This window comes from Alosa pseudoharengus, unplaced genomic scaffold (assembly GCF_046254945.1).
Source record: "Alosa pseudoharengus isolate Yale_2024_CS ecotype anadromous, Long Island Sound unplaced genomic scaffold, YU_APseudo_1.1 YU_APseudo_1.1_scf_19, whole genome shotgun sequence".
NCBI classification, from domain to species: domain Eukaryota; kingdom Metazoa; phylum Chordata; class Actinopteri; order Clupeiformes; family Clupeidae; genus Alosa; species Alosa pseudoharengus.
The window spans coordinates 9,751,731-9,760,799 of NW_027468657.1; positions in this window are offsets into that span (position 1 = coordinate 9,751,731).

Here is a 9,069-nt window from a genome sequence, read left to right on the forward strand (position 1 = left end):
AACCCCACATGGATAGCATGGAACCATCGTTTTTCGTTTAGATCTGTAGCCCCCCGCTGGACTGGACCCCCTGAAAGGAGGGTAGGGCAGGCACAGTTTTCTGTGAATATCTTGAGAACCGTAGGGTTTAGGAGGACCATTTTTTTTTTATATATGTTGATTTCAAGGGGCTATGTCAACCCATTCCATAACCACTCATTTCATGTATAGCGCCACCTAGTGAAACACAAAAAAGTAAAAATGAGGTGTTGTAATCGCAGGTATCTGTGACCTAATATAGTCAAAACTGCACGAAATTGGAAGTGTAGGATCATTATGACACCCTCTGAATGCATGCCAAGTTTCGTGGAATTCCGCTCATGGGGGGCCACACAATAAATTAATTTATGTTACTATACACCAACTGGCCTGTAGGTGGCCGGAGGCAGTTTTCTGTGAATATCTCGAGAACCGTAGGGCCTAGGAGGTCCACCTTTTTTTTTGTATGTTGGTCTTAAGGGGACATGTCAACCCATCCCATTACCACTTATTTCATGTATAGCGCCACCTAGTTAAAAATTAAAAAGCAAAAAATTAGGTGTTTTCATCACAATATCTCTGGCTGACATGGTTAAAACTGCACGAAATTGAAAGTGTAGGATCATTATGACACCCTCTGAATGCATGCCAAGTTTTGTGAACTTTCGTTAATGGGGGGCCTTACAATAAAATAATTTATGTGTACATTTAGTGACCGTACACCAACAAGGATTCCAGGGACACTGAAAGACCGGAGTACACGAAACTTGGTGGGAATGTAACCCCACATGGATAGCATGGAACCATAATTTTTCGTTTTGATCTGTAGCCCCCCCGCTGGACTGGACCCCCCGAAAGGAGGGTAGTGCAGACACAGTTTTCTGTGAATATCTTGAGAACCGTAGGGCCTAGGATGACCAATTTTTTCCGTATGTTTGCCTCCAGGGGTCATCTTAACCCATTCCATGTGCACACATATGCATAAACAGATACACACGCACACACATACATTCACAGTAATCATACGTATGACACATACTCACACAGTAGACATATGTACGCATGCATGCACATGCACAAACACAGGCACATACGCAGGCACACACACAAGCACGCACACACACACACACACACACACACATAAACATAAACATGTACATGCACACAAGAATTTCTCAGAATTATGAACAGGCAAGATGGGGGTGGGGTTGTATAAAATGAATTTTACATGTGAAATGTATGAACTAATCATGTTTTGGTACTTGTTGCCTAGCAGATACCAGTGAGAATTGAGTGTGGATAATGCAATTTAGTGAGACAGTTAGAATCATATAGGCCTTTCAGCGTGATTTATTTTTGTGGAAAAAAATGTGCTGGACTGGGCGGCGGTCATATTTTTTACCGCTCTGCGGTACATCTAGTTGAATATATTATAAAACAAGCAGCTGTGCTCTTATTATACATGAAAGAGAAGCCCGAATGTATAGATATCCCTTACTGGAATTTTAGGCCTCTGGCGAACAGTTGCCGTAGCGGCAAGGTTATGTTCACATGCAAATTAGGTTTTTGGCAAACAGGTGGGGTTAACTTTTGGCAATATTGTAGTAAGGCTGCAGCAATGTCACCAGAAGTTCACTTGAAGTTTGCTATTATTGGCTAAGTATGGTGGCAAATCACTGGCGAACACATTTGAGGCAAACCTTTCATTGTTGCCAGAACTTTGCTGGACGTTTGCCTCAAGTGGCCGACATTGGCAAACTTCTGGCAATATTTTCTAGTGAACTAATTTGTTTCCCACAAATCACCCACAAGTTTGCTGCAAATCTGCAGCAAACATTTAGATGTCTACATCTACACACAGCTGTTATAACACTGAGCACAAATGCAGGAGACAAGTGGGCTATATTACGAATCTCGATTAGGGGGTTAGCCAGGCATGTTGCGCTCAAAGCCAGGGCATGCTGTGACACGAAAGTGGCTCTCTAGCGTCGCTGTATCACCATGGTGTCTAATGCTGCCAACCAAACCTGGTCGGGAGCAGGTTATGTGGTATAGCTCAAATCGTGTAAAACTACCACCCACTGACCAATCAATTTTCTTGAAAAACGGGTCTCACATGTAGGATTCTGTCATACTGTATATCTTCAGAGGCGATTCTAGAGTCTGTGGGGGCCCCAAGCAAAAATTCCATGGGGCCCTACCGACAAGTGTTATCACCATTATGTTATATCACCATTAGGTTATTATGTTAAATAATACAAATCCAAAAAGCGTATTATAGCGTATTACAGAAATAAATGCCATTTTTTTTATTTAGTGATGAAAAATGACTTTTCTGCGCTCAATATCTGTGACACAAACTGATCTGACCTGACTTGACCCGAGTTTGCGTGGTGTATGGTATATGCACTCATAATGATTCTCTACAACAACTTTTTACTGCATTGCCATGAACAAAGTAGAGGCAAAAAAGGGGTTTCTTTGTTGAACAAATTGGGATGCAATGTGAGCCTTGAATTGGATGCCATGCAGGAATTTGCTAGGATCTCAAAACCGGACTATGAACATGCTTTGCCATAGAGAAACACACGAGCGTTGGATTATAAACATGCTTAACAGGGTAAGTCCAGCTATATGAAGTTATTATTTTGCTGTCACTTCGTCTGTTTTATAGCCCTGAAGGATGTACTTGCTACCCATGGATAGCCCTGTATCTCCTCTTTCATCTGATATGCTTGCCATATCTATGCGATCACGGGTTCGCGAGTAATTCAAACGAGAGTAATGGGTGCGCAGGTGAACGCAGAGAAGTATAGACTGTAAATATGATGCAATTTAATTTAATTTCATGATTTTAACATAGTCTCATTAGAAAGTAGGGTTGCCAACTTCCTCAACCCCAAATGAGGGACACTTCACTTCAAATGCGGGACCCCCCCCCCCCACAAAAATTTTTTTTACTGTGTACTGTCACTTTAAGAGCATTGTCTACACGGTATTCATAATATTTTGCCAGCTCCATTCAAATATAGCATATGGTCATTCCACAAACTCTAACATTGTTTGTGCCACATTTAGGCCTATAGCATAATGATAAGTATATTAAGTTGGTGTAAACAACCTTCATTCTTGTGGAAATAGAAGCATGTAATGATGCTGGCTAGATATTTTCTGTTTGCAATTAAAAGTGAATTATGAACCTGGTAGCCACCTACATGTAGCTATCTGAGTGGAAAGTGTTTCAATTGGCATCATGTGCTTCATGTAAATGCTTAGTTTAAGGGAAATGGATTATTGAAGACTTCAAGACTCGCCAATTCCATTACACAAAGGCAATTGACCACTCTTCATATTCTATCATCTATTGCTCTCCAGACTGCCAGTAAATTCTCTGAGTTGGTCAGTGAAAGAACTTTGTTGGTCTTGCATTGGCAGTTTCACACGGGTCATCATTGCCCTTGGACTTTTTCAGCCGGTTGGAAATTGGACTAATTTTAACATGATTATTATTATTTTATTTATTTATTAGTGGGTTTGATCCAGCAAGCCCACTATTGTTCTTTTTAAGTTTTCTTTATTAGTGGGTTTGATCCAGCAAGCCCACTATTGTTCTTCTTAAGTTTACTTATTAGTGGGTTTGATCCAGCAAGACCACAGCATGGCTGAAAGCCCACTTTTTGGCCGAACTACTGCTCCTAGACCGTTTGAGCTATCGACGCGGTTCGAACTCCAAAAATTCAGGCCCGAACCGGTGTAACTTGCTTGTTGCTTTCGTGTCGCTGGCCCTTGTCGTTTTCGCGGTATTCCCGTTTTTCTGCGTTTTTGGGCCCCATTGAAATGAATGGCAGAATGTTCAAGGATTCTAATTCCGATTGTGACATCACAGCTCTAATTGTTTAAAGTGGAAATGAAGCAGTCAAATAAAACAGATGTCTATTAGCACAAGTTAAATATTTAAATATACCATAAATACAAATAAAGTCAGAAATATGACCCGTTATTCAGAATAAAGCACAAACAAGTTGCATTAATTTCAGCTGTGCGCCGCCATCTTTGTTTTCAGAAAATGATGACATCACAAGAATGGTTGGTACAACATTCTATGCTGTTTACACAGCGGCTGTCATAGCCTCACAGTTAGCTTACTGCCTCAACAAAATGGATATGGACGAATGGGATAGACCCACCAATGAGGACAGGCATCCAATTGCCTATGCTTTTGAGCCAGTAAGAGCAGTGGGAGTTTTAGTGCCCCCCACAGAGCCTGACAATGGAGGAGAAATAGATGATCGAGAGAGAGGTGTATCTGAGCGCACAGAAAACCATCGGTGGTGCTTATGTGGGGGTTGTGTCCCTATGTTCACTGACATGGCACACATGGAGAGTGTCTGCTGCCAGGAAATGAACCTGGGACATCTCATCCAAAATAACAGATATATCACGTCCAATCCTACGTGCCAAATGCTATCATTAAAGCGAGACGTTGGAGGTCGCAATGCGGTCGCTGAGGGACATCCGAGCCGAAACACTGGAACGCCCAAAAAACAGCAGTTAACCAACTAACACACTCTTGATAGGTTGTGCGGAGGGGGTAGGCTAGGGGACTACACTGATCACCTGAGACTACACTAATTTTTACACCCATACTCAGTTGTTCTGCAATGTATTATCATGGTAGAAGCTGCGATACAGTACTAGCATAGCATAACATAACAAGCACATACTGTAACTAGCATAGCATGAACCCTAAAATCTATGGTTGCTACAAGCGGCACATCCGTGGATTTATTTACTTAAAGTGAACAGCTTGTTATTTTATGTCAGCTTACATAAACAAATAAAAACTCAGACGCCTAGCCTACAGTCCATAAACAACGTCTACCCACAAAACCATGCCTGTCACAATCACAGACCTAATGTATGCTACTACAGAGTAGTCTACACAAGTCAGACGTAGGCTAGTGTACCCACAACAGGTTCTCACCAGGTTCGCAAGTCTCTGCAAATAGTTTCCACTACTACTTGAGCGAAACAAATGCAATCATCGATACTACTCAATCACAAAAAGAAACATCTTACTCACACATGAGAAGTTTGAGTTTATTCACCAATTCATCAACGATGCAACTGCATTTTCAGGTCGCGGTAATCCACAAGTTGTGCAGAACATCCAAACACATTATTGCAACTGAAGTTAAATCTAATTAAGTACTGTCTCTGATAGCCCTACAGGCTACATTACAGCGGCCCTTGTTCTTGTACAAACACAAAAACAAACATCAACATAATTTGCGTAGGCATATTGAAATAAAGTGAACGTCCGCTAATGGATAAAACATCCACGAACAAACGCTAACCATTCTGATGACGTAGCGCCTGCATTTTTAAAACATGGCCGCGCCCTAGTGTCGAAAGTCGTTATTGACATGTCATTTTCCAGTGAAACTACTTGAATATCGGGTTTAATGAAAATCCATGTATCTTCAAAAATGAAAAAGCAACCAAAAAAATGGTCACAGTTCTCACGGCTTCATTTCCACTTTAAGCTTGCACCTGGCAGTGTTCTGAGGCATCTGGCAGAGCTCTAATGGGCTGGGCTGGGCTGTCTGTGTATATGAAGGTGTGTGCATGTAACTTTTGACCAGTATGTCCGATTTTCATGAATGAGGTACCGTTGGAATCCTCGAATGAAGCCCAGTTCAATGCCTTGCCAGCACTAAGTGTAAAGGTAATGTAAAAAAAGATAAGCCAATCCATGTTGATACAGGTCATTAAAAAAATATATATATTTTCCAAATCCATTCAGCCCAGTTCAATGCCTTGCCAGCACCAGTTGTAAAGGTCATTAGCGCTGTCTCATCTTTTTTTTTAAAGCCAAACCATGTTCATATAGGTCATTAAAAAAATAAATAAATAAAGTATTTTCCCAATCCATTCAGCCCAGTCCTATGCCCAGCTAGCTCCATTCAAACTTAGTCATGTGTACAGTTGTATAAATTATTACATTGAGAAACACTCTTTCATACAGATATTATGCACATCCACGCATCATTACTATTCAAGTTAAGTTACTCATCATTGCCCGGCAAGAAGTCCACAATCAATTCAATTGTCTTGCCACGATCTGTGGAGCTTACAGACAACGTTATATTACTATAGGTTCTGTATGCTATTTAAAGCCGACCTAACGATGAGTCCCTTCATGACGGTGTGTTGCAATGCATTCTGGGTGCTGTGTTGTGATCCGACGGCTCGTCACCTGACCCACCAAACACAACGATTCTTGAACTAAACGTAGTAAAAATAAATAGCTACCAAGGCTCCAAATAGCAACACACTACACCGTAGCATAATGAGGGTATCTACATGTAAACCGGAGCATTCAGAACTGTGTAAGTCTACAGGCAGTTTATTAAAAAGAATAATAAACACAAACTTTCACAAACTTTCACAAAACAGTACCGTTCACGTCTCGTTCACACAGACGGGCGCCATCTTGAGACAACACAACTCTCTGGGATGTGGCGTAATCTCGCGTGAAACCTTGTTGCCAGAACAGCAGGAAGAGGTAACAGGATAGCAGCACGAAAGATACACAGGATGCACACGGAATTCGAACGAATTTTAAGACATCGAAGAACGAACCCTTTTAGTTTGATGGACGTCCTTATCAGTCTATGGTCTAACTTATGAACGTGTCGGGTCAACATCAACGATAAGTAAGTTAGGCTAATGTAAACGTTAGCTATTTGCTGTTGTCATATGCTATATGCTTTACGTGATGGCCATTTATCACACTGTTTGCAATGAAGTGAATGGAGTCATTTTAGGTACTACTTTTACGAGGTCTGTAGTTCTGTCAAAATGTATCTTATCGTTGAACAGACTACTTCGTAGATGTAGTTACTACAATTTGGAAGCGAAATTCAAAGTGTAAATATGGTTTTAATGTGTAAACAGAACAACCGCGATTTTGCAAGCTAGAAAAAAGGAAGTGAAGTGAATGGAGTCATTTTAGGTACTACTTTCACGAAGTCTGTAGTTCTGTCAAAATGTATCTTATCTTGAACAGACTACATGGTTATCTTCCTTAGACTTCGTAGATGTAGTTACTGCAATTTGGAAGCGAAATTCGAAGTGTAAATATGGTTTTAATGTGTAAACAGACCAACCGCGATTTTGCAATGAAGTGAATGGAGTCATTTTAGGTACTACTTTCACAAAGTCTGTAGTTCTGTCAAAATGTATCTTATCGTTGAACAGACTACATGGTTATCTTCCTTAGACTTCGTAGATGTAGTCACTACAATTTGGAAGCGAAATTCAAAGTGCAAATATGGTTTAAATGTGTAAATAATGTGGGCACAGTATTATTGTGTACAGTAATCAGTAGTATGTAAACAGTTCATATGTTATGTGATTTAAATAAACTAGTAAACAACAGAAATGTTAAAAGCTGGTATTGTGTTTCCTGAATTCTTACATTCAGGCATTCAAATGAAATGTAATTAAATAGCATATCAATCATGCAACAATGCAAAAACAATGAAACTAGTGTAGGCCTAATTATATTTTACATTAGTAAAGCAGTACTCTGATGTGCATGCTTTCACAAACTTTTGTGAACAATCTTAGCACTTTAAACATTGACTGTTTTGAAGTGCATGTAGGCAATATAGTATAAAAATAATAATAATTGTGATATCATTACAATTTGATGGGGGGGTGGGAGGAGGGGGTGGGTTCATGTAGGTATGCCTTGACTGGGCCTCAGGTCAAAGAAGTTTGAGAAAGGCTGATGTAGACGACAAAGCAGCAAGGAGGCGTCGTGTGATCATTTAAACAAGTTTTATGACAAGGTCGATGAGGGTGGGAAAAATCGTACATTTCTGTGCAAACTTTGCCCGCACTTCAGTCACATTCAGTCACATTGTCTTTTAAGAAAATGCAGTCCATTTTTCGGTTCCAGCAGCCAACAACCTCAGAACCAGGGCCGGTTCTCCCTATACGCACACTACGCAAGTTGCGTAGGGCCCCGCAAGTAAATGAAGGCCCTCTCCCCCGTCTCCCCTTCAGTCAAGCTAGTAACAGACCGGTATAGCCTACAGTTATAGCGACAGTGTCTCACTCAGACTACATTAAGAAGATGAACATGAAACCGAATTACCATTCATGGCATGAGCAACGGAAGAAGAGACTTCACGAGAATACACAGCGGGAACAACAGTCGGGTAAACTTGTGTTCGATCCGTGGTTTGATAGTAGCCTATATCTCTCCAGCGCGTGTTACTTTCCTACTGTAGCCTAGGCCTGCCTAACAGGGTAGTGAATCCCCTGATCTGTCTGCGGCTTGCTTGCCAGCCTTCACCAGTCACAGTAGCCTACATGGCAAAGTTGTGAAATAATCGCATTAAATGCGGGCGACTATCTGTTTATATATAACGGCATTAAATGCGTTCATAATAATATGCAGCTCGGGATGAAACTATCAGTTTTTCAGCAGAAATACAGGACCCGTCGAAACTAATCGGCGATTTCACTCTTCCCATACATCTTTAAAAGAAATAAATGGTTTTACAATATTTCAGTCAAGCTTTAGTTGTTTAGATAGCCTACAACTGAACGCATGCAAAATGGAAAGTAGCCTAGCCTTATTTATTAACTTTGCTGTGCTGCATACCGGATAATAGACGCACAACGTAAATTAGGCATATATGAAGTATTAAAATGATTGTTTAAAATAGTCTATGTTTGAAAAAATATTTAAGGGAATCAGGGGGAGCCAGTTCAGTAGGCCTAGCCTATGTATGCCTTTGGGAAGTATCCTACAGACACAGGTGAACAGGCAGCCACAGCCAGTATAAGCACAACCAGACACTTACAAAAAAAATAACTGCATTAAACTGCAGATTTCCGAAACCACATCAAAACCGTATCAAAACCACATTTTTGGAGGAAATATTTGCAGTTCTTATGCAGTATTTTGGACACAACAAAACAGCATTGTACTGCATAGTAGCCTACTGTACCAAAATGCAGTATTTTGGACAT